General features: G+C 44.7%; 1 protein-coding gene across 1 annotated transcript in view; it reads right to left on the minus strand.

Annotated features, from left to right (window-relative positions):
* Positions 1–26,463, minus strand: part of LOC110492072 (arf-GAP with coiled-coil, ANK repeat and PH domain-containing protein 3) — a 74,884-nt gene that overhangs the window by 41,152 nt on the left and 7,269 nt on the right. The window lies entirely within an intron of this gene.

Below are 26,463 nucleotides of genomic sequence, written 5' to 3' on the forward strand. Positions count from 1 at the left end.
GGGAGTTCTCTGGGGAAGTGTTAACAAGTTAAGTGACAGAGCGAGACGCTGGCTGGGAACAATTGAGCTCAGACATAACAGAGTGACAAGATGTTCAGCAGAGCTGTGGTACAGTCGCACCCCCGAAAAACTCTTCACCTAGTCACTGCCGCCACCCCACCCCAAAGCATATGGGACCTCTGCCTCTGCCCTGCTCCACTCCCTAAGAGCAGGGCAGTGGCCCACCGCTGTCCCTGCCCTAGCCACTAGCCCACACCACTGTTTATACAAGCCTCAGCTGTGGGTGTGCACGGTGGCGGCTTCCTCAGATTGCTTGGAGACCATATGAAAGGGCAATGTGATGTTGGGGTATAAAGGTGAAGGGCTGTGACATAATTAGAACAACTCAATGAAACAGGTACCGATTCATCTCTAGCCATATCGTCTAAACATCCTCCCATACTTTCTCACGACCCTGTGGGACTGGGAAGGTCACACTTGACTTGAGTCAGTCAGTGTAAATTAGCAAACACATCATCGATTCTTCTTGCCTCTTAGCTCATACAGTCACCTCCAAAAAGGATTTGGCACCCTTGATAAAGATGAGCAAAAAAATATAAAAAAAACAAATAATAATAATAATACAAATGTGGATGAATCGGAGTGCCTGGACACAGCCCCTACGTGGGCCAGCCCCCTAGCAATTCAAGTTCCAGCCAATAACCTTTAGCTCCTAGCAATTTGAGTCACAGCTAATAGATGCACACACAGCAGAGAGAGAGAGAGAGGGAGAGAGAGAGAGAGAGAGAGAGAAATGATGTGGTACAGATACCGTATCTACACATAAGTGACGTAGTAAGCCATTTTCGGGTGACCACTTTTGGCTCGTGAGCGCTAGATTCAGAACTACAGTACTAGCTAAAAAAGTATGCAAAAGTACCAGAGAAAGATGAGGTTCACTCTAAAAAGTAGAATGCTTATGCAGACTACATTTTGTTTGATTTCATTTATAAGAATCTTTAGGGGTGCCAATGCTTTTGACAACTATCTTGTTTTAGATTTTTTTATTACTTGTTGAACAAAATCTCCTCCTCTGAGCAATTGTATTAGTTTAAAAGTATATCATTTTCCCATTTTATTGAGCATACAATATCGCTCAGTATTTATTTTATACAGTCTTTTTTGCTCATTTATTTATCAAGGGTGCCAATACTTTTGGAGGGTGACTGTACAGCTCCATATTAGCAGAAAGCAGCAGCAAATCTCTCACGTTTTACATTGGAACAAGAGGAGATAGAGGCTGCAGCGCACAACAGTGCTCTCTCTCTCTCTCTCTCTTTCTCTCTCCCTCTCCTCTCTCCTTTTCTCTCCACCCTTCTCGCAATCCTCCCTCCCTCTCTCATCTTCCCTTCTTTTCTCTCACCCTCTCCTACTCACTTCCTTTCCCTCTCCTTCCCTTTGCTCTCTCCATCCCCCTGGCCATGGGTACTGTAGATTAGGCCGGTTGGCTGGCTCAGGCCGCAGTATGCAGGGATCAAGGCTCAGGGGAGGAAGGACGCCACGTGCTCGTCTTCCGCTCTGCCACAGCATTTACTCTTACTACTGTCAGTCAACTGGAGCATGCCTGAATACTATGAACAGGGAATATCGGAAGGTCAGACTTAGATTTGGATTCCAACCATACTCCTGCCTAATCAATACCAAACATGGCTCTATGTTTTATAACCTAAACTGATTCCCCTTTTTATAACCTAAACTGATTCCCCTTTTTATTACCTAAACTGATTCCCTTTTTTATAACATCAACCGATTCCCCTTTTTATAACCTAAACTGATTCCCCTTTTTATAACCTCAACCGATTCCCCTTTTTATAACCTAAACTGATTCCCCTTTTTATAACCAAAACAGATTCGCCTTTTTATAACCTAAACGGATTCCCCTTTTTATAACCTCAACTGATTCCCCTTTTTATAACCTCAACTGATTCCCCTTTTTATAACCTAAACTGATTCCCCTTTTTATGACCTAAACTGATTCCCCTGTTATAACCTAAACTGATTCCCTTTTTATAACCTAAACGCATTCCCCTTTTTATAACCTCAACTGATTCCCCTTTTTATAACCTAAACTGATTCCCCTTTTTATAACCTAAACTGATTCCCCTTTTTATAACCTAAACTGATTCACCTTTTTATAACCTAAACTGATTCACCTTTTTATGACCTAAACTGATTCCCCTTTCTATAACCTAAACTGATTCACCTTTTTATAACCTAAACTGATTCACCTTTTTATGACCTTACCTGATTCCCATTTGAGACATTTAGGCTTACTGACCGCACCCACCAATAATCCTATGTCAGTTTTAAACAGCCCTGTTAATATAATATGATAAGCTCTGCTTTTGTACAGCTATGTTTTTTTGCTCGTGCCTCTGAGAGGCAGCATGACAGTGAGTGTTCTTGAAATGTCGTGTTTCTTTTACTCTCCCATGTGTCGGCAATGCGTGATGCTGAAATGGTGACCCATTTATAACAGCAGTTTATTCTCTCTGCAACGTTTACTTCCAAAAGGAGTTGTTCTTCTTGTGACTGTGAGCACAGAAGAACGGTAAACACTCTTCCGAGTTCCTACAGTATCTAATCAATAGTGTTGCTATTGATTAACAATTGGTATTGGCAATAAAGGACAACAGTGAAGCATAGACAAGCTAGATAGGAAACGGCTTTAGTTTAAAAACTCCTGTATAGAGGGCGGGGGCTAGCCTCTCCTGTCAATTGTACAGTATTAGAGCATGATCCCCTGCAGGCAACACGTCTCTCCTCGACAGTAGCCTAGTGGAGCTAACATGGATTGGACCCCCTGTAGCGGTTAGCCTTCCAGATGTTTCTCCCGTTTGATCGGGGGCTGGCTTGGGGGACAGCTGCTCCCCCATGCCCTCGCCCCCCATCGCCCCGTCTCACTACACATGACTTCCATAATGGATGCACACAGCGCCCCCTATGCCTGTTGCCGTGGTAACAACACCCCCCCCCCCCCCCTCCGTCAGTCGACCCCTACTCTACACACAGTCACACCGCAGGTAGTGGAGAGGTTATTTGACACAACAGCCTTGACCCCAGCCTGTGTAGCCCAATCAATGGACCACTGCTGTTAATAAGTCATCAACAGACCTTTACTGCCACTCAATATCAATAAACATGTATTCAGTTCCTTTACTCCACGCCACAAAGAAGTGCTATGTCCACCTCATTGACCTATTTGACTGGACACTTTAATGGCGTGTCCTGATGTCTGATGAAACATGAACAAACTCACACGAGAGAGTGCAGTAGCAGCCACTAACTGGTTTGGGCAGCTTAATGCTGTAGTGCTGGAGGTACTAGCTTGGCCTAGCAGGCAGAATCTGGGAGTGTTTTTTTCTGACATGGAACATTGCAGATCTGGAGCAGCGTGCGTGTGTGTGTGTGTGTGTGTGTGTGTGTGTAGTTGAAAAATAATAAACAGCACTATTGTGCTGAATAAGCGCTTCTCTGGCTGCTGTTGGCCCATTGACATGCTGACTGAGCTTCCCCAGGGTAAAGGAAGGGAAGGGCTGAGGTGATGTTTACTCCGCCAAACTAACGACTCCAAACACAAAACGCCTTTTGTTTTCCCTTACTTCTTTCATGGGCCACTTCTCATTCCAACTGGATTCACACAGCAGCTACCCTGGAGAGAGTTGAGGTTCTTGGCCGGAGTTGTATTGTGGTGCTGAACATTTGCATTAAGCCTATATGCATAAGAACACCCATACACAGCCAAACTTCCAAATGCAGTCTGCAGCTCTGTCATGGTCATTAGTAAGCAGGCAGGACCAGACTGTTATGGACTTGATGGAGGAGAAGAGAGGACAGACCGCTGAGCCAGAGGCCCCTGAGAGTTGAGGGTTGGGAGAGCCAGAACCACCCAGCCTTCCTTGCCTGGTGCAGAGCTGACTGGTGGCTGGTGGCCTGCCCTGCCCTGTGTGTGTGTGTAATGAGCAGAGGGTCTGCTGAGGAGAGGAACGAGCCAGAGACAGGAACGAGAACGGAGGTACTGACCCCTGAACATTGACTGAACACCTGAGCCACAACCAAACCAAACGCCAGCTGAGACGCACCAACCTACTGGAAGCCAAACCCGCCCCCCAATGGGGGGACCCAATCAACCAATGAACACCCTCAGACAGCCCAGCATGCAAATGAGAGCGAGAACAGCTGTGAAACTGAACAGAGCAGTGGCTTCAAGTGATCCTTTGTGATCACTAACTGGACTGTTTGATTAACCGTGAGTATACTTGTATGCTGCCCATTGCCCAGTTGATTTTATTTCTCTAGAAATGGAGCCAATAAGCCATCATCAATATTTCACCTTTGATAGCTCTAAAAATCATAATGTAGACAAAAAGGGGACATTAGGGGAACATTATCTGACAGGGTTAACATAATCTGATACGACAGGGGACAGAGAGGGTGTTTCGAGTCAGTTAGTGGGGAGGAGAGTGGGCTATTTGGGGGGAGGGCGGGTCCCTAGTCTGTCTGAGGGCCCTATTGTGTCGAAGGCACTTCCTCTCTGGGGGTCGGCAGCATTTTGTCGGAATATTGATTGCATTAAGAGCTCTGATTGAGACCCTTGTAAATGGCTGAATGGGTGGTTGATGGGTGGGGGGGGGGGGGATGTGTCTCTGTCCCTGAGCGTATTGCCTGTACTCCCTTTCCTTTGGCCTTAAATTGTATCCAGCGTTATTCTTAGCTAGCTGCTTGTCTCCTTATACCTCACCACCCCATGCCCTGCCCAGACCTCAGCCACTGTGTTATGTAGGGTCAGACAGATGCCCCCAACTATGTCAACTATGCCATTCTTAAACAAATCCATCCTAACCTATTTTCAGAGCTGAACAAAATAGTTGCCTCGAATGCCAACAAAAATACCTTACTACCCCAAACACGTGCAGTAGCTACAGTATCTTCAGCATGTTATTTCAATCTTACAAACCCTCAAGTTGCCGAGCTCTCATTTAACTCGTGTTCTTTCCTCTTGAAGGCTTCTATTTCTACCTCTGGCTGCAACTGCTTTCTTTTCTGAGAGTGCTGCACTCAAAAACCCCACTGTAGAACATTACTCACATCAGTGCTCACAAGACGACATCATAGTGCTGCCGCGTTACCCTCGGACGGCTCTGAGCGCACACTTCTGCACTAACGGCCCCGTAGACCACACACTTCTGCACTAACGGCCCCGTAGACCACACACTTCTGCACTAACGGCCCCGTAGACCACACACTTCTGCACTAACGGCCCCGTAGACCACACACTTCTGCACTAACGGCCCCGTAGACCAGACACTTCTGTAAAGCGAGAATGACTCTATGCTTTGATTACACCGTACCGGGAGACAGAGCGTGCTACTGTCTTTCCAGGCGTGGACTCTACCTCGTTTTCGTCACATGGTTACAATGGCTCTTGGTGTCTAAGGTGTCAACCATGTGTGTGTGTTTGTGTGTCCACCATGTCACACTGCTGTACGTCTACGTACAGGACACAGCACAACGTAGAATCCCCTCCACATGCATCTAGAACAGTTTCTCCTCACCTCGTACCCCCCCCCACCCCCCATGTTTTCCCCAAGTAGCCAAAAGCTGAGTGGCAACAACGTACTGAACTCTGTTTCCAGGGCAATCATCGTAGAGTCGAGACATTCGCACACGCACACACACCTCAGCCCACCCATTGAGTGTTTTGAAGGGAGAGAACCCGAGGACCACCAGGGTCCTACATTACACCACTCTACGGTTGGACGCAAGATACACTGCTGAGTTGGACATCAAGTTGTTCCACTGCTTAGCAAAACCTTGTCTGGCAAACACGGGAAAGATGAACAGAAAATGACTGCTTGAAATCCAATGACTATATCAAGAGAAGAAAAGAACGCAATGCCATTGGCTGAGGAAAGAGCAATAGGCCTGTGACTAAATATGACAAAATAATCTAGGTTCTTCCTTTAATTCCTGCAATGCTGTCTACATGACAAGCTTCAGCCAGCCTCCCCAGGGCTCTCATTGAGAGGAGAGCAGCTCTGACTAAAGTGACCGTGACAGCCTTCTCTGCTACCTGACCCTATTCATTCCCACGCACACACACACGCGCACACATACACACACAAACACAGGGGCCTAGGGATTCAGGGCCCTGAATGCGGGCCTGCTTGGGAATCTGTAATGGTTTCACCCATTCCGGAACACACGCCCCATTTGTCCCTCTCTCCTTAGCTGTGAGACACAGAGAGAAAAGGTTACTGTCGGTCAAGGGAATGAACTATGCGTTTAAAAAAAACACACACTACAACACTGCAATAAACAACATTTGGATCTCTTTGTCAGACTGCATCATATGAGAGCCGATTGCATAAGAGTGAGAAATTATGCTCATTTTGAGTCGACATAAACAGTACATTCCGTCCCACATTCTAAAATTGGCACTGAGTCGTTGGATTCATCTGGGCAGCGCCATCATCTAATAGGCCAGTTAACTTCCTGGCTGGGAGACAAGCCGCACAGGCATTCTCTACCAACCACGTCTGGTCTGCCTGTCTTCCACTGCAGAGGGGAGGGAGGACACTAGGCCAGACGTGCCACAAAAGTTGCCATGCTATGCCCAGCCGGCAATCTTTGGCCACGGTGCCTAGCTAGCACAAATGCCTGTGCAGGATTTGGAAGTTGGCACACCTATTGAGGCAGATAGATTGGCGACAGCAAGCAGTCAGTCTACTGTCCACCAAACCTGAGTGGTGCGTGTGAGTAGACGTGAAAGCAACACCCCGTATGTGCTGTATTTTCCCCCACACGGATTCCCCATAGACACGCACTGGGATGTGAGGCTTATTCGCATGCAAAGACCAGCTGAGCTCACTTTGGCCTGACAGAGAAGCTCTAAACAGTGATATCTCATCTCTTCTCTGGATCTGGAATTAGAAGTGGTGTGGTGTGCTAAAGACAAGTCCTTTCCCCAGCCTTGCTAATCCAGAATGTCGTCTGGGATTGGGATGGCAGGCTCGAGGAAAGAGGATGAGGAGTGTAGAGGACGGGGGCTCGTTTTTTTGGTTCCCGGTAATGTTTCCCTCGCCTGACTGCACACTGACCTCTCCAAAATCAACAGGGTTTTACTGAAGATATCATGGCGTCCCCTCCAATGGGCTGGCCTGTGTCTGACCTAGACGACCAACCAACCGCCTTCTTGCTGAGGATGAACTTCTGACTGTCTGCTTTCTGCGCCTCCGCCCTTCTCATTGCTGCCTCACTGCTGCCTCACTGCTGCCCCTCTGCTGACTACCATTCCCCTGGACAACAGCCCATACACATGCATCCTGGATTAGCCCAGCATTAGGACACCTCCCATACCCATCATCTCATCTATGACGCTTCCCTATAAGCACCATAACTCAAACCATTGCAATGACTCAAACACATAAAGCTTTACAAAAGGCTCCACCCTTGGACTGGTTGAGGAGGAAAAAGTGCTGCATTCGAAGCTAAATGATGAGTTTGTGTTTACACTGGCAATAGCAATCATCTAAGAAAGTCAAATATCTTCTAAATTTGTGGTTTTCTTTTGAACTTCATGGTGCATTCATTGGGCGTCAGAGAGGACACGGGGTATTGGCTAGCACTGTCCTGTAAAAATTTAGCAATGCCCTATTGGATAAGAAGCTGTGAATCTGTTGGTACCGCCTCCCTTTTTTTAAACCAAAACAAGGTGCTCCGGACGCCGTTAGTCAGAGAACCGTTACACAGTAACACATGGAACTACAAGTATCTTGCTGAGCCTTGAACGACACGTGGTGCGCAAACACTTTCTGTTCCTCCCTGGAAGAAAGAGAGACGTCAGCGCTGGTAGCGTCCAACATCAACCAATGTTTCACAAGCAGCTCCAGAGCTGAGCTGAGCTCGGGAGAACGTTCTCATTTAATCTGACCACATGCATCCCGTCTTCTCAAGATGGAGAGAACAGAGAACAGAGACACATTCTTCCACAGAGACATTCAAACCAAATAAGCCCCCTCTGGCCCGTGAGAACTCTGTTCTGTTCCTGGCCATACTGCCATACTGCTGCCAAAGCTGTCTGGTTATTGTTCAAACTCTACAAAAGAGTCCAAGAAAGTCAGAAAACAACACTCAACTCCAGCAGTTCATTTGCACATGGCTAGTCAGTAGACAGTGAGCATTTACAGATCCATAAATACATCTGTAAGAAGACTCTCTCAACTGAGATCAATTTGGAAATCTATGAAAATGCAACAGTGACATTTAGTCCTTACCCAAGCCCTACATGAATAATAAATCACAAGCTTTGTTCAGCTTACAATCAGCAGGTGTGTGGAGGAGGGCTATGCTGTTCACATCCACACTAAATTCTTCATGACTTCAATGCCCGAAAGGTCTCTAAATCAATCATCTCGGCACCCAGAGCCAACAAGAGAATACTTAATGAACTGTCTTACTGCTTGGCAAAGGGGTTGTACTTCAAGGAACACAGACAGGTAATGTCTCCCTAACTTCCCAGGCTCCTCCTTGTCCTTCCCACGCAGTCCATCAATGCACAAAGCAAGGTATCATTTAGCATGAATCAATAACGCTACATTTTAATCACACACCAATCAATTACCTCCTATAATCTGGAGGAACTACAGCTAACACATCTCTGGCACTTAATGGCCTAATTAGTCACAGTGTAACTGTTGCTGTGACCCGGATGTGAACCTGAAAGGGTGTCCTGACCCCTGGGGATAGAGCAGCTGATACCTGGCATGCCAGAGGGCTCAGATCACACAAACTCATGAACCGCCATGCAAATGGACTGGCCTGGGCGACTGGGATAGCCCCATCACACAGAAGGCTCAGACCTCACAAAAACCAACCAAAGAGATGGCCTGGCTGGGTGAGTGAGGCTGGGCTAAATAGCTGCCAAAGGACACAAAGCCACCCTGTATGTCTCCACAGATCCACTGAGCGAGTCCGAGAGACAAAGCACTGTTGTTATGACTGGCGGCAAAAGTTGAGGGAAGCTACGGTACAGAAGCTACTTTCCCGCTCTTTTCAGAATATGTCTGTCTTGACTTCCTGGTCTAGTACATGACCACCAAGACTGCAGAGACAAGCCTCTGTTCAGAGAGGGAACATATTTTGATGAAGATGTATTTATAGTACAACAAATGACAGCACTAAACTGTCAATAATATCTTAAAACTAAATCTTATTACGTCAAAGAAATAGGAAGAGAATCAGAAGAAAGAGCTGTACCATTTTGACTGAGATCAAAAGATAAGAGCTCAAGCTTTATACATGGGCCACTTCATTGCTTTTTCAAACAATGTGAAGTTGCCCGTTACGCTTTTGGAGATTTTGTGATGCCTGAATAATGAAAGTAGCATCATGGCCAACTCTAACCTAGCCGAGGGCACTGTAAAGCCATACAAATAGGCAAAACATTTGGATCATCTAATTTTAGCAGCTGTTCAAGACAGAGACCATGTCTGACAGACAGATTCATAGGGCAAATGACCTATGCAGTTGCAGTACCACACTTTAAGAATTAATGATTGATGCAGTGCTACAATAATATGTGAAACACTATTATTATACTGAAATGTGGTTTAAAATCTCAACCAAAATGTCACAGGCCTAAGCAACATTATTTTTTTTCATTGAAAAAGGTCTTATGAAAAGACCATGTTTCATTCTCTTATCCGAGCTGGATCTTGAAAAATGTTCTTTCCTGCGTCAGCCTTTTCCGCTAATATTTCAAAGCTGTAACTTGGGGACAGCTTTCAGGCAGATGTCTGTATATTACTGCTACTTGGCAGATACACACTCTACGGCATTTCAGAGAAAATAACCAAAGATCCATTCAGACCCACAAAATCCCCAACCTTTCCATGTCTAACTTATTGTGAAAGTCCACATTTCTTTCATTCAGTTGTTGTTCTCTTGTTACTTTTACAAGCACCTTTTCTGACCGCCTGAACTGTTTGGATAATCTGATAGGCAGCCATTCTTCTCTTGTCCCTGAGGGATTTGACTGCTAACACAGGGCTGTCAGTCTCGCTGAGGGGGAATAAACACTGGGGAGTGCCTGTCGGAGAGGACAGCACCAGAGCACCAGGGTTTATCTGGGAATCTGCTGGGATTTGTGGCCGTGTGGCTGGTAGGCGTCCGTGATAAGCCTCTGGCTAAGGCCTCAGGAGGGCAGGAGAAGGCCAGGGGAGATGTTGAGGCTGGGGTGGGCTGGGGCATAGAAATGGAATGACTAGAACTGGAGAAGCCCCTCAGACCATGGCAATTACATTCAATGAGTTTCCGGGTCAATGCATCACAAAATGTTAACTTGAATGGGAATGTCCATTCTAGTAATTCAATCCGATTCTATGGGGTGGGGGCTAGTAGCACTAGCAGGCCGCCAGAGCACTGACCTGTGGGATCCTTCCTTCCTGAGAAAGAAGTGATTGGTCAAGGCAGGTGTGTTCCAGTTTCCTGCTTTCAGACAAGCGTCATCAACATCATTGATGGAGCCTGTGGCTCCATGTTTTGGTCACTAAGCAGCATTAGCAGCAGGACAATATGTAATTATTGTAAGAGTTTTCATTGTTTCTACAACTTTTATGCTATTTCTTGAGAGTTTGACACCTCTGGCTACCATTGGAGCTTGTCCATCAACCCAGTATCACAGATTATTGTGAAATATATTGTTTATTGGAAATTTGTGACAGGCACACAGAAAAAAAATTGTACAGTACACACTTTGGTATACAATGAATTTCAATCACAGATAAAATATGTTACTTAAGACAGAAACGATATGAGGGAGTTTGGTCTGGGAGGATAGGTGGGTGTATAATACAAATGTCTAGCAACCCAAAGGTTGCGTGTTCAAATCTCATCATGGACAACTTTAGCAAATTCACAACTACTTACTACTTACTACTTTTGTTACCTAACTTTAACCCCTCGCCTAGCTAACATTTGCCACCTAGCTAGCCTAGCTAATGTTAGCCACAACAAACTGGAATTCATGTAATACACACAAAATGCGTTGTGATGAAAATCCTGTAATCCACACGAAAAGGTTGACTTTTTTTGTGTGCCTGTCACGAATTCCAAATAAGTAATTTGTGTCTAAACTGTGATAGCGTGTTGCACATACAGCAACACATATGAAGTGGCACAGGGACACACACTGTGGTCTGCTTCCTGTAGAGTAATTGACGGATCAGATCGGCATGGATTAAGCTAATGGTTGTAAATCACAACAACTCTAATTTCTCTGACGTGCTCTAGCCAACCACCTGTCCAGTCCAGGTCTGGTCAGCACAGTCCGTCCCCTGCCCTCTTCACTGGACACCAGGAAACCAGGCCACTGGAGATTTATGGGATTATCTGACAATAACTGATGACATACACTCAAGCATACATAATGGACCCACTTACTATAATGCTCGGGGGGTAATATGTCATGCATATTTATTGATTCGAAAGACTGCCTGAATCTGGTTGCTACTCCAATTGCTATCCTATGTGTTAGGCTTAGCCTGGTCCCAGATCTGTTTGTGTTGTCTTGCCAACTTCTATGGTCCTGCATTGTCACAATGTTTGGTGTGAAATATGACCCTAAGAGTTGACAAAACAGCACAAACAGATCTGGGACCAGGCTAGCTATGTGTTGCCCACTCACTCTCCCGAACATCCTGTCAACAGTATGTTTAATTGGCAGTTGGAGTGGAACACAGCACAGAACTGACCGAGAAACAATGATTGGGAACATTGCCAGCATACACCAAGAGTTCACAGCACTAGCCACATGACCTTGGTATTATGTCATAACGGTGATGAAGTCATGTTGGAAATCCCAGAGCATGGTGATGGTGCTGACTATGGGAGAATGTGTCCATCCTGTTGCCCCTCACACAATCTAACATTACATGATATAACAATATAGTGTCAGGAATTAATGGACATTGTATACAGTATGAATCATCAGGCAACAGCTTGTAACTGAACAATGAAAATATGTCATATTCTCATCTCAACGGACACACCAACCAGAGGACCAATTAGTGTAGTATGCTGTCCTCATTAGCCAGGGCCAGTTTCACTGAATGTGTGTGTGTGTGTGTGTGTGTGTGCGTGCGTGCGTGGGCGTGCGAGAGCAGGGAAAAAAAAAAAGACAGCAGATGGCAACATCCCTGCAATTTACATTCAAGAAAATAACTAACTTTCCATCGCTCTGACATAACCTCAAAACCTCTAATATTAACTGGTTAGAGATCCATAGATCTCATCTCAATATGCTGAATCCTTCCTGTGTAATCAAGGCAACAGAGGTCCTTATCATTGGCTATCATTATTTGAGGCAGCTGCTGGGTGTCAAAAGCTATGCATTATGCAGCTAGTGCTGCTAACCCACCCTCCCCAGTCACTGTTGGGGTCGTGCAATTAGGCCACAGCCCATGGGGAAATGCCACTTCAGACAGGGAGCAGAGCTGGGCAACAAAGGCTGTCAGCACATCGCTTTGTGTCATTACACACACGGACCATTAAGCCTCTCTCTCAGCATGTAGGCCTAGTGGTTGTGAAGTGGCCTATTTCCGAATAGCATTCAAATATGTCTGTTACCGTACAGGACGGCTAGTCTGACTGTGGCAGACACCACACTGCATTCTTGTTTGAGAAAGAGTCTTGATTTTTTTTTTAGTTCGTCTAATGTCAGTTTATGTGACAAAACAAGCAAGAGACTGATTGTACCATCTAAAACGCTGGGAAATATTTTTTTCAATAACCCCAAAAATAGTCTTTTCAGCTATTTGAAGCTTGTATACAGAACCGAAAGTAAGACACAAAAAAGAAACTTAAGAACGGGAATCATAGAAATTGAGCAGATAAAGCAGATCTATCGCTTCTTAGACTTGCTTTCAATGAGAATGACAGCTCACATTTCTATGTGAATTTGATCAGGTCGCCCAAGAAATGACATATTGCAGTGTTAATTGTCTGCACATGCTTGTGGACTGTTGCATTATTCAAGAGTGTAATATGGTTTGGTTGCATTATTCATATCGAAATATGTTCTAGTAGAAAAGTTGCTTGGATTGTTGAATAGTCTGTGCTTACTGGCTAGTGGCTACCGTGATATTTACATGGAATTTGATCTAAGGACCAAGAATGTTGCGTTGCCAGCCATAACAATGGGAAGGCAAGAATGTAATGTGAATTGAAAAGTACAAATCTCTATTGCCACTCAGCTCCTCAGACTCTCCTTCATCTCTGGTAGCGGGAACAGGGCCCTAGAAAATGTTCCGTTGTGGAGTGGGAGACAATGAGGTACACAGACAGACAAGGCACCAGTCCTCCTCGAGTCTGAGCCTTATTCTGGGCAGCAGCCCACCAAGCCCGTCTCTCTCTCTCTCTCTCTCTCTCTCTCTCAGTGAATGGACTGGGTGAACTGCAGAAAGAAATTGAAAGGAACACTGGTCTGTCTGGTCCAAGTATCTGAGGTGATCCTCACATCCTATCTCCTGACATTTAAGACAAATCCTGATATTTCAGTGAAATTACTGCCTGTGAATTTCCCCAGTGAAAATCCCTTCGTAGACACCCACCATGATGTCCAGTCAGTGCTGCCTAGCGGGGCTGAGTCTGAGCTGGCCTGGGCCTGCGAGTCTTCCCAGCATTTTTGTGGGCTAAACATGCAGCTTGGCTCGCACTAGAAAGACATACCAGACGTGTGAAGCATTCAGCTCTTTCCTGTCTGAGAAGTCGGAGATGTGGCTCGCAGAAACAAAAGACTAAGTGTCTGTGCTTCAGAGAGTTGTCCTCACAAAAAAAGTCATATTATATCTGATTATTGTTGGCCATTTCTTACTGAGCAGATTTGTACTAGTGAAAACGAAGGTTTGTACAGGTCCAGTTCTTGAAGGACAGGAAAGAAATGCTCAAAGTACATTGCATTTGGAAACTAATTCCAACACTAACAACAGTCGTATGCAGTTCATGTCATACAGATTGTGTAAATATGTTCATTCACTGTATGCTGCCCGCCACAGACCTCACGTGAGAAGAACTGTTTACACACACAGACACAGAGATAACAGTGGAGGTGACTGGTGGGTCTGGGCCATGTCAATCTGTCCCCTCTTTCCCCCAGGTGTTTCCTCCAACCCTGGAGTCAGCACTTTCCCCCTGACGTCACCATCGGTCCTGCGTCTCTCCGTGCCACGACTCCCTCCCTCCCCAGTGGGCGGAGGACCAGGTTGTTGATCAAGCCCCTGTGTGAACTGTGAACTCACACATGCCTGGTCCTGGCACGACCCTGGCTGGCTGCCACCGTAAAAGTGTGAAAGCTTATGAGGCGGGACTTTGTTTGTTTGTTGTTCATTTGTCGAGAGAGAAGGGGAGCCTTGCACCATTGTTGATTTTTCTAATCAGTCGAGGTTTCTTCAGAAACATGTTCCGGAGTGGTCTATTGAGAGGAAGCCTAACTTGAGGCAAATGGGGAGCATTTACAATACAACCAATTACCTTGACACTTTGGCATCACAATCATGGAATGAAAGAGAATGGAAGATCTATTTCCTCAGTTAACAATGCTGGAAAATAGCGTTGAACAGTTCTCTCTAGCATTCCTGCTAGTCCCAGTGGAGCCTAAATGAACAAGGAGCAGAGCAGCAACGGAGCATCAGTTTACAAACAGAGAGGCAGGCTTCAGTCAGTCATGGCTCGCTGGGCTCCACTACAAACCACAGCCTCTAGAGACCAGGGGCCTCATTTATAACAGTTGTGTAAATTTCACACTAAATATCTGCGTGCACCCATTTCTGAAAAGTCGACGCGCACATACAAAAACATTGAGATCTATAAACTTGGCAGCATGCAACACATCCGCATGGTTTCCCTTTACAAAATCGGACCTGTCATAAAACTGTGCGGGCGTGAATGAGCATAAACACTCCACCTGGAAAACGGCTCCATTCACTTTTTCATGGGGACAACAACGGCCTTTTATTTGCTGTATGACGTGGAACTATTGGCATTATTTAGGCCACGGCGTGCAACAGACACATTTCATTTCAGTGTTTAGTTCGTCAGTAGATGGTTGTGTTTCTATGTCCTGCCTTGATATCGGCTCTAAGATTAAACAGGCAATGACGTCGCGCTTCTGTCACACGTACAGCAATGCTGTAGCCTACCCATAATGTAAAATATTTTACATAAACTTCCAGTCTATTTACCAAAAGCAGAATGTTTTCACCGTTATCTGTCATTTATGCTTTATTTGGCAAGGGAATTAGCTAGCTGCATTAGCTCAAATAAGTCAGAGAAAAAAAAAGAAAAAAAAATACATCTAAATATAGCTTGCTAGCTCTCTCTCCCCTCCCTTTTTTGAAGAAATGCATTTGTTGAAAACTGTTCAACTATTGTCTTTCTCTCTCTTTGAGTAGGATGGTCTTCCCCTTCCCCCTCTGAGGAGCCTCCACTGGTGAGCACATTCTCACGTCAAGTTATATTTTTATGTGTTTAGCACGTACGCGCGTTTTTTAAATGAGACCCCTGACCAATAAAGAGCATCAACAAAGACAGAGAAAACAACAGCTAATGACTTCACTGAAGGACAAAGCTGACACTTATCCAATGAAGGGTCAATAAACAAGTAAATTGATTGTAGGCTATAGTGTGATAGTCAACTCATCCATCACACTAGACTGAAAAATATATTCTATGATCAGGGAGTTAAACAGACCCACCCAGTAGCCCTTTCCTGCAGTCAATGACCAAAAGCACCCTCTTTGGCCTCATGGGTGGAATGTTATTCATATTTTTCATAATTTCATCATCATTAATAAACATTCTTTCAAAAACCCAGACCAAAATTCGATGTTTCTATGTCAAACAGTTTGTCATATTTACCGTTCAAAGGTTTGGGGTCACGTAGAAATGTCCTTGTTTTTGAAAGAAAAGCTCATGAAATTGATCAGAAATATAGTGTAGACATTGTTCATGTTGTAAATTACTATTTCTATGGAATATCTACATAGGAGTACAGAGCAACCATCACTCCTGTGTTCCAATGGAAAGTTGTGTTAGCTAATCCGAGTTTATCATTTTAAAAGGCTAATTGATCATTAGAAAACCCTTTTGCAAATATGTTAGCACAGGTGAAAACTGTTGTCCTGATTAAAGAAGCACTAAAACTGTCCTTCTTTAGACTAGTTGAGTATCTGGAGCATCTGCATTTGTGGGTTCGATTACAGGTTCAAAATGGACAGAAACAAATAACTTTCTTCTGAAACTCGTCAGTCTATTCTTGTTCTGAGCAATGAAGGCTATTGCATGCGATAAATTGCCAAGAAACTGAAGATCTCATACACCGCTGTGTACTACTCCCTTCACAGAACAGCGCAAAGTGGCTCTAACCAGAATAGAAAGAGGAGTGGGAGGCCCAGTGCACAACTGAGCAAGAGGATAAATACATCAGAGTGTCTAGTTTGAGAAACAGACACCTCACAAGTCCTCAAATGGCAGCTTCATTAAACAGTACCCGCAAAACACCAGTCTCAACGTCAACAGTGAAGAGGCAACTCCGGGATGCTGGCCTCAGACTGGCCAATAAAAATAAATGATTAAGATGGGCAAAAAAACACAAACACTGGACAAAGGAACTCTGCCTAGAAGGCCAGCATCCTGGAGTCGCCTCTTTACTGTTGATGTTGAGACTGGTGTTTTGTGGGTACCATTTAATGAAGCTGCCAGTTGAGGACTTCTGAGGTGTCTGTTTCTCAAACTAGACACTCTGATGTACTTGTCTTCTTGCTCAGTTGTGCACCGGGGCCTCCCACTCCTCTTTCTATTCTGGTTAGAGCTAGTTTGCACTGTTCTGTGAAGGGAGTAGTACACAGCGCTGTACAAGATCTTCAGTTTTTTGGCAATTTCTCGCATGGAATAGCCTTCTGTCATGCCCTGATCTGTTTCACCTGTCCTTGTGATTGTTTCCACCCTCTCCAGGTGTCGCTGATTTTCCCCAGTGTATTTATCCCTGTGTTTCCTGTCTCTCTGTGCCAGTTCGTCTTGTATGTTTCCAAGTCAACCAGCGGTTTTCCCATTCTCCTGCTTGTTGCATTTCTCCTTTTGCTAGTCCTCCCGGTTTTGGCCCTTGCCTGTTTCTGGACTTTGTACCCGCCTGCCTGACCATTCTGCCTGCCTTGACCACGAGCCTGTCTGCCACTCTGTACCTCCTGGACTCTGATCTGCTTTTGACCTTTTGCCTGTCCACGACCATTCTCTTCCCTACTCCTTTTGGATTAATAAACATTGTAAGACTCCAACCATCTGCCAACTGTGTCTGCATCTGGGTCTCACCATGTGGCATGATACCTTCACGTCTCAGAACAAGAATAGACTGACGAGATTCAGAAGAAAGTTCTTTGTTTTTAGCCATTTTGAGCATGTAATCGAACCCACAAAATGCTGATGCTCCAGATACTCAACTAGTCAAAAGATAGCCAGTTGTATTGCTTATTTGACCAGGACAACAGTTTTCAGCTGTGCTAACATAATTGCAAAAGGGTTTTCTAATGATTAGTTAGCCTTTTCAAATTATAAACTTGGGTTTGCTAACACAACGTGCCATTGGAACACAGGAGTGATGATTGCTAATAATGGGCCTCTGTACGCCTGTGTAGATATTCCATTCAAAATCTTCAGTTTCCAACTACAATTGTAATTTACAACATTAACAATGTCTACACTATATTTCTGAGCAATTTGATGTTATTTTAATGGACAAAAAAATGATTATTTCAAAAACAAGAACATTTCTAAGTGACCCCAAACTTTTGAACGGTAGTGTATATAAAGTGCAATTCTATATCTGACATGGTACAGGTGTCTTCTTTTTTTAAGCCCATCACCATGTGTGTGAGGTGTATACTTTTGTTTCAAAGTAGATTTGTTTAAGAGGACCAAGACTCACTCGTGTGATCCTGATTCAGCCCACTGCAGTAAAATATTAATATATATTGTATACTGTGTTGGTGAACTCACTATAACATAGAATGTGATTTAACGTAATTTAACCTGACCCCCAGACATGTGATTTCTAGAGCCAGGATCCAGTAGTGAATCAGTTCCCAGAGAGGAGGCTCTAGGGCTGGGCATTGGGAGTTGGGGACAGTCTGCCACCTCAGCACGGGCCATATCCCTCGATGGCCTTTACTCAAAATCCTCTTTAATATTTCAGTAGACTGACGCATTTCCTGATGCTTCCCCAGCTCCAGCCCGGGCCCTGTGAGGGATGAGAACCGGGAAGTCTGCTGCCCCCGCTCCCATCGCCTGCCTAGCAGGAAGACAGAGAGGAGGAGGAGAGGGGAGTGAAAGTGTGTGAGTGGGATGGGCCAAATCGGAAACAGATGCCTGGTGCCTGGTCTGGGTTACATATGATTCAGCATTCTAGAACTAGAACGCCCAGAGTGCCTGTGGACCAGAACCCATCCAGCTCCAGTAAGATCTCTCTCCTTTACTGTTGAGTCAACAGCTAAACATCACACTGAGTCCTCCTTGGACATGTTTAGCTACTCCAATTCATCCTTAAAATGTCTCTCCTGTCATGCCACATAGTTATTAGATGAATCAATGTTATTTGAGTAACTCTCACAGCAGGTCTGTGACAGTATGGAGACTTCAGTCCATGAAATCCCCACTGCTATCACTGACCATTAGGGACCCAACCCCAGCCTCCCATTTCCTGATCCACTTGGTAGTAAATCCAGACAATACGAGGTGAAGGTGCTAGTGGGTGGGCAATGTTGACGCACCTGGAACTGCTGTGTCCAGGGCAAGATACAGTACGTTCTCTGGAACATTTGAGCAGTCCGGTTGTCAGGGGAGACACTTCAGACGCATTCCATAAAACTGCAGCAGTCTGTCACTCATAACTCTCATGTCAACCTGATACAACCGCCAAGTCGGTACACAAAGACACAGCTCAAAGAAGAAGCAGCCCTCAATGACGTTAAGCGCGACGCGTTTTATGTCACCTCCACAGGCCCCCTCGTTTATAGTTTTAGCATGTCACATGTGATATACATGAACCAATATCAAAGATCTTAGTTATCACCGCTATAAAACTGCTGTAGTTGTGAGAGAGAGACGATTGATTGAATGTTGGGATAGATTATCTGTTGGAGGCATAATCACACGAGACCTCCTGTGCAGCACAGGTCTCCTTACCTCCCACTAATCCAACTAGTCTTCCCTCGGTGGGCATGGCAAACATCTGCTGGAAGATGACTAATTCAGAGCCTACAGGCACAGGGCCAGAGAGCCTGGTCCAAGTATGTTCCCTGGGAGAGGCCAGTCCCTTCTGTTCTCTGCATTTGCTCTGGTCTCGGAGTGACCAGTACTTCAGATGACGCCTCTGCTCTGCCTCTGCGCTGCTCTGCTCTACTACGCTGGACCTAAGCAGAGCAGGCATATTATCTGGCGTTCCGCAGGAAAACATGCCATTTCCCAATGTGTTGAAATAGGGGGCTGCAAAATAGCGTCATGGAGGGGCACATGAAACAATATGCGGTCAAAGAGAGACTTGACATCTTCATTAGATTGCCTCCTATGTTTTACCATCCTCTAGCTTCCTACACTAAATCACACAGCTCCAATATAGACTATGGTTAATCCACTAGGGGCTTTAGGCAGACGATTTATATGAACTCTTGAGTTATAGCGTATTTCAAACGCGTTGCCATAACCTCAACGGGCGGAGTCACGTGGCGGTGGCTGCTTAACTCCTCGCGAACAGAAGGTCAGCGAGAGGGGAATGTTAACAGTACACAGATGATGCTAACCCTATGGTTATTCCAGCAACCTGTAGGCTCTGCTGTGTTTCCCAGCGAAATCGTCTGGGTTGTGCACTGTACATCCCCTTCCTGTACCATGACTCAAAGACGATCGTTTATTACTAGATGATAAGGTATAAGTAACAGTGACACACTGTATTTTTCAGATGACTAGTCCTACTGCTCAGTAGGTCTTCAGCACACATGACCGTTCCCTGGCAGAAACTGGAGCCGTCCGGATATAGCTCAAGAGAAAAGTGGATTTTTCTCCCCAAAACGGTTGACAGAAATCTGATAGCTCTATCGAATTGAGATCAGATGTTGGGTTGCCCAACCAAACATCTAAATCTGGTGGTAAAAACAGCGCGTAATGTTTTGAGGCAGACAGTCTGTGACAAAACAAAGAACAAAAGGTACGTCATTAAGAAAGCGGTCCGTGTGATTCTTGTTGTTACACATCAAAGTGAACCTTCGTCTGTGGGTTCTGCCTCCCTATCTCATTAGTCATTTACTGTGGCCTGTGATAGGAATAATAATATCTGTATAACCCTATGCATAATTTAGCCTATCCCTGTGAATACTACCATTATCACCATAGTGCTGATTCAATGACGTCAGCGCAGCATGCACATCCTGTGGTAATACTGGCCGATCGCGTTGAAAAGAGAGGGCGCCAGTTGTCAAAAAGGAGTGACAGTGATACGGTTCGACAATTAGATTTCCCCGCACTTAATAAAGTGTTCACACACTCTGGTTGTGCCCTTAAGATCTGGGCGAGACAGGTTTCTGTTTGTGATAGGCTGCTGGCCCAAATCCCAGGTCTCTTTGTCATCGTGCAGAATGTCCTATAAAAGTGGATTACCACACACGCCACCACCACCCTGTTCAGTATGCAGCGCCTTGCACCACAGCCCTTTGTGTGGAGTTGTGTGAATGGCATCTTGCTATTCATCAGGCAGAAATGAGAGGGACAGCCAGGACTCTCCAACACAAAGACTTGGATGACATCATCCCTGTGCTGTGTCCCCAGCCACTCAAGCAGGCTAAATCCAGACCCCTCCAGTCCGTTATAGCAGGATTCATCACTCGTCTACATTAGCACCAATAACTCATAGAACAAACAGGAAATTAAAGGACTTGCTTTTGTAACATTCGCATGGATGGAAATCATTTGTACAAATGTCACAGCATAATGTCTACAGAGAACCGGTTGCATTTCGAATTATACATTAAAATCAGATGTACAGTGCCTTGCGAAAGTATTCGGCCCCCTTGAACTTTTCGACCTTTTGCCACATTTCAGGCTTCAAACATAAAGATATAAAACTGTATTTTTTGTGAAGAATCAACAACAAGTGGGACACAATCATGAAGTGGAACGACATTTATTGGATATTTCAAACTTTTTTAACAAATCAAAAACTGAAAAATTGGGCGTGCAAAATTATTCAGCCCCCTTAAGTTAATACTTTGTAGCGCCACCTTTTGCTGCGATTACAGCTGTAAGTCGCTTGGGGTATGTCTCTATCAGTTTTGCACATCGAGAGGCTGACATTTTTTCCCATTCCTCCTTGCAAAACAGCTCGAGCTCAGTGAGGTTGGATGGAGAGCATTTGTGAACAGCAGTTTTCAGTTCTTTCCACAGATTCTCGATTGGATTCAGGTCTGGAATTTGACTTGGCCATTCTAACACCTGGATATGTTTATTTTTGAACCATTCCATTGTAGATTTTGCTTTATGTTTTGGATCATTGTCTTGTTGGAAGACAAATCTCCGTCCCAGTCTCAGGTCTTTTGCAGACTCCATCAGGTTTTCTTCCAGAATGGTCCTGTATTTGGCTCCATCCATCTTCCCATCAATTTTAACCATCTTCCCTGTCCCTGCTGAAGAAAAGCAGGCCCAAACCATGATGCTGCCACCACCATGTTTGACAGTGGGGATGGTGTGTTCAGCTGTGTTGCTTTTACGCCAAACATAACGTTTTGCATTGTTGCCAAAAAGTTCAATTTTGGTTTCATCTGACCAGAGCACCTTCTTCCACATAATTTGTGTGTCTCCCAGGTGGCTTGTGGCAAACTTTAAACAACACTTTTTATGGATATCTTTAAGAAATGGCTTTCTTCTTGCCACTCTTCCATAAAGGCCAGATTTGTGCAATATACAACTGATTGTTGTCCTATGGACAGAGTCTCCCACCTCAGCTGTAGATCTCTGCAGTTCATCCAGAGTGATCATGGGCCTCTTGGCTGCATCTCTGATCAGTCTTCTCCTTGTATGAGCTGAAAGTTTAGAGGGACGGCCAGGTCTTGGTAGATTTGCAGTGGTCTGATACTCCTTCCATTTCAATATTATCGCTTGCACAGTGCTCCTTGGGATGTTTAAAGCTTGGGAAATATTTTTGTATCCAAATCCGGCTTTAAACTTCTTCACAACAGTATCTCGGACCTGCCTGGTGTGTTCCTTGTTCTTCATGATGCTCTCTGCGCTTTTAACGGACCTCTGAGACTATCACAGTGCAGGTGCATTTATACAGGGACTTGATTACACACAGGTGGATTGTATTTATCATCATTAGTCATTTAGGTCAACATTGGATCATTCAGAGATCCTCACTGAACTTCTGGAGAGAGTTTGCTGCACTGAAAGTAAAGGGGCTGAATAATTTTGCACGCCCAATTTTTCAGTTTTTGATTTGTTAAAAAAGTTTGAAATATCCAATAAATGTCGTTCCACTTCATGATTGTGTCCCACTTGTTGTTGATGCTTCACAAAAAAATACAGTTTTATATCTTTATGTTTGAAGCCTGAAATGTGGCAAAAGGTCGCAAAGTTCAAGGGGGCCGAATACTTTCGCAAGGCACTGTATCTAGATGGTTTCTGTTTTGAACTTTCTGCTACATCTTTTGTGGTGACTCCAGTGTTAATATCTGGTTGTATCAGTGTTCCTGATTCCCCCCAGTTAGAAATCTCAGTGCTTCATCTTGAGATCTATCACAGAGTCGCCGCAATCATCACACATCCCCTTTGGCTTCGGCTTTGGGCATTTCCATGTAAAAGGACCCATGAGCACCAACATGTGAAGTTTATAGGAGCCTATCAAAATTTGGTGTCAAATGAAAGCTAAGAGTTCCTATTTTGGGGAAATGTAGGCATAGATACATTTTTCAACCGTTTTCCATCTTAGAAAAATAGGCATAAGTAAAGGCTTTGATTTCTGGACACACAGATGGAAAAGGAGTCTCAGAAAACATCTCCCAGAAAAACTATTAAAGGTATCAAAAATACATAATGTCATTAACAATGTTGACATAAAGACCCCTGCCAACTAATATCAATACATATATTTTGTTTTGAAGATATTGTTTACCTTCTGTAAGTTTAACAAATATTGCCTTGTGCTTGTAATTTCGTTATCAAAACCCCACATATCTTTTAAATATTAAAACATTTCGCTCCTAAGGACAATGAACGTTCACAGAAGTAACAAGTAATGGTAGACCTACCAAATATTTATAGTGATTTTACTGATATCAGTTTTGTTTATGAATTATTAAGTGATTCAATGGAATTACCCCCCCCCCATTCTGGTATCATAATTACTGCAACTGAATTGGCTACAATGGGAAATCATAATAGTCACAAACCACAGTTGGGTCACCTGCTACTGTCCTCCCTTCCACTGGCATCCTGTTATGTTCAGCTCAGAACAGTTTTCTTTGTCTTTCTGTTATCTGGTGGTCAAACCAAGAGTGTTAAAACAGTCTGGACAACCCTCTCTCACTCTCTGCTTCCTCTCTCTCACTCTCCAGTTAATGTCACTTCTCCCAGCTCTTACTGACACCTACCCATGAGCCTCCTCTCTTTCGATTGACCTTAACCAGCATCCTGACCCACTGATCCCTGACCGACACTGGACATCCCATGAATGTTAAAAAGTATACTGAATTTCTTTTCTCCATACAGACAAAAAGCTTATTTCTCTAAAACGTGGTGCACAATTTTGTTTACAACCCTGTTAGTGAGTATTTCTCCTTTGTCAAGATAATCCATCCACCTGTCAGGTGTGGCATATCAAGAAGCGGATTAAACAGCATGATCATTACTCAGGTGCACCTTGTGCTGGAGACAATAAAAGCCCACTCTAAAATATGCAGTTTTGTCAGACAGATGTCTCAAATTGGCATGCTGACTGCAGGAATGTCCGCCAGAGCTGTTGCCAGAGAATTGAAAGTACATTTCTATACCATAAGCCACCTCCAACATCGTTTTAGAGAATTTAGCAGTATGTCCTTCCGTCCTCACAACCGCAGACCATGTGTATGGCGGCTTGTGGGCAAGCGATTTGCTGATGTCCATTGGTGGCGGTGGGGCTATGGTATAGGCAGGCATAAGCTACGGACAATGAACACAATTGCATTTTATTGATGGCAATATGAATGCACAAATATACAGTGATGAGGTCCCAAGGCCCATTGTCCTGCCATTCATCCGTGGCCATTACCTCATGTTTCAGCATGATAATGCACAGCCTCGTGTTGCAAGGATCTGCACACAATTCCTGGAAGCGGAAAATGTTCTTCCACGGCCTGCATACTCACCAGACATGTCACCCAATGAGCATGTTTGGGATGCTCTGGATTTATGTGTACGACAGTGTGTTCCAGTTCCTGGAAATATCCACCAACTTCACACACCCATTGAAGAGGAGTGGGACAACATTCCACAGGCCACAATCAACAGCCTGATCAACTCTATGTGAAGATGATGTGTCGCGCTGCATTAGGCAAATGGTGGTCACACCAGATACTGACTGGTTTTCTGATCAACGCCCCTACCTTTTTTTAAAGGTATCTGTGACCAACAGACGCATATCTGTGTCAGTCATGAGAAATCCATAGATTAGGGCCTAATTTATTTATTTCAATTGACCGATTTCCTTATATGAACTGTAACTCAGTAAAATCTTTGAAATTTGTTGCATGTTGCATTTATATTTTTGTTCAGTATAATAGATTTTTAGTCAGGCCCTCCTGTCCTTGATGTTAAGGTCCACAGACGGACCGGACTGGACCAGACCAAATCGGAACCTATCATAGACATATGTTTCACAAGTTAGGATAGCACAGCTCAGTACAGTGAGTAGAACACAGTAGAGTACAGTACAGAAAATTAGAGTATAGTACTGTACTGAACTTTACTGTACTGAAATCTACTGTACTGTACTCTGCCGTGCTGTATTGTACTGCACTGTACTCTACTGTGCGTTGCTGTGCTGTGCTGTGATGTCCAAACTTAGAAACATGAAGAGAGTGACATTCATACCCATAGTTATGCATTGTTATCCACAGTTATGCATGTAGTACACAGAAATGATGAAATTCCGTTACCATCAATGTTCCCTCTAAGATGCGCACGGACGCGCAGTAGCCCCGAGACTGCGCAGAGCGCAGAAGAACTATCAGGCCACAGAGAGAAGCACGTGATTGAACTTCACGCAACTTCCTAGAGTTTTCCCTGTTAGTTAACACCATCAACGTTTCCTTTTACTGTGGCAATGGTGATGGAATCAACGCAATATTACCCACTTTCAATGCAACACCCCGAAACAAAATGAACTATGCAAGAGACTTTGTTGTAAGGATTCTGTTGGCATTGACATGCACAATTCAGCCTGTACTCTACAGACCGGTGTGGCATGGTCAATCAGAGCTTCAGTAGCCCTATATGCAGATACACCATTGCCATATATTGGATCTGTGCCATTTCCTTTGAACTGAACTGTGTTCACAGCTGTGGTCGTGAGTAGATGCCCTTGTTTGCGTAACACGTACCACGCTGCACCTTGGTCTTCACCTTCTTCTAATGAAAGTCGTTACACTGCCCTACATTGGCTGGCTGGCTGGCTGGCTGGCTGGCTGGCTGGAGGAGACAGAGCCTGGTGAGACTGGGTTCTAAGTGGCAAAAGAGTTATCTCATTTCTTGAAGAAAGAAAGCCTTTCTTTTTGCCTGCATGCAATGGCTTCAGTTTCAAAGTGGGGGAAACCAATGCTGGCTTCTGCTGAGGTGAAGGTTGTTTAATAGATTGTAAAATGAAACAGAGTGCTTCTTTGGCAATAGGTGTCCAATGAGAGGTGCACTTTGAGAATAGGGAACCATTTGCTTCTCTAATAGACTGATTTGAATAATATTTACCAACCAGCGTGACATTGCACCAGCAGCACAATATGTTTATTTGGAAGTGAGATGAAACACCTTGTGACGTCCTCCTCTCCTGGGATTGAACAGAACAGAGAGAGGGAGAATGTGGGCTAATCCCTGATTAGGAAAGAGAGACTGGGGCCCCTGAGTGGCGCAGTGGTCTAAGGCACTGCATCGTAGTGCTAGCTGTGCCACTAGAGATCCTGATGCGAGTCCAGGCTCTGTCTCAGCCAGCCGCGACCGGGAGACCCATGGAGCAGATCACAATTGGCCCTGCGTCGTCTGGGTTAGGCCTGTTCTTGTCCCATCGCGCTCTAGCGACTCCTGTGGTGGGCCGGGCGCAATGCACGCTGACACGGTCAACAGGTGTACGGTGTTTCCTCTGAC

The sequence above is a fragment of the Oncorhynchus mykiss genome, chromosome 16 (assembly GCF_057628025.1).
Source record: "Oncorhynchus mykiss isolate SJ-2025 chromosome 16, ASM5762802v1, whole genome shotgun sequence".
Classification (NCBI taxonomy): Eukaryota; Metazoa; Chordata; class Actinopteri; order Salmoniformes; family Salmonidae; genus Oncorhynchus; species Oncorhynchus mykiss.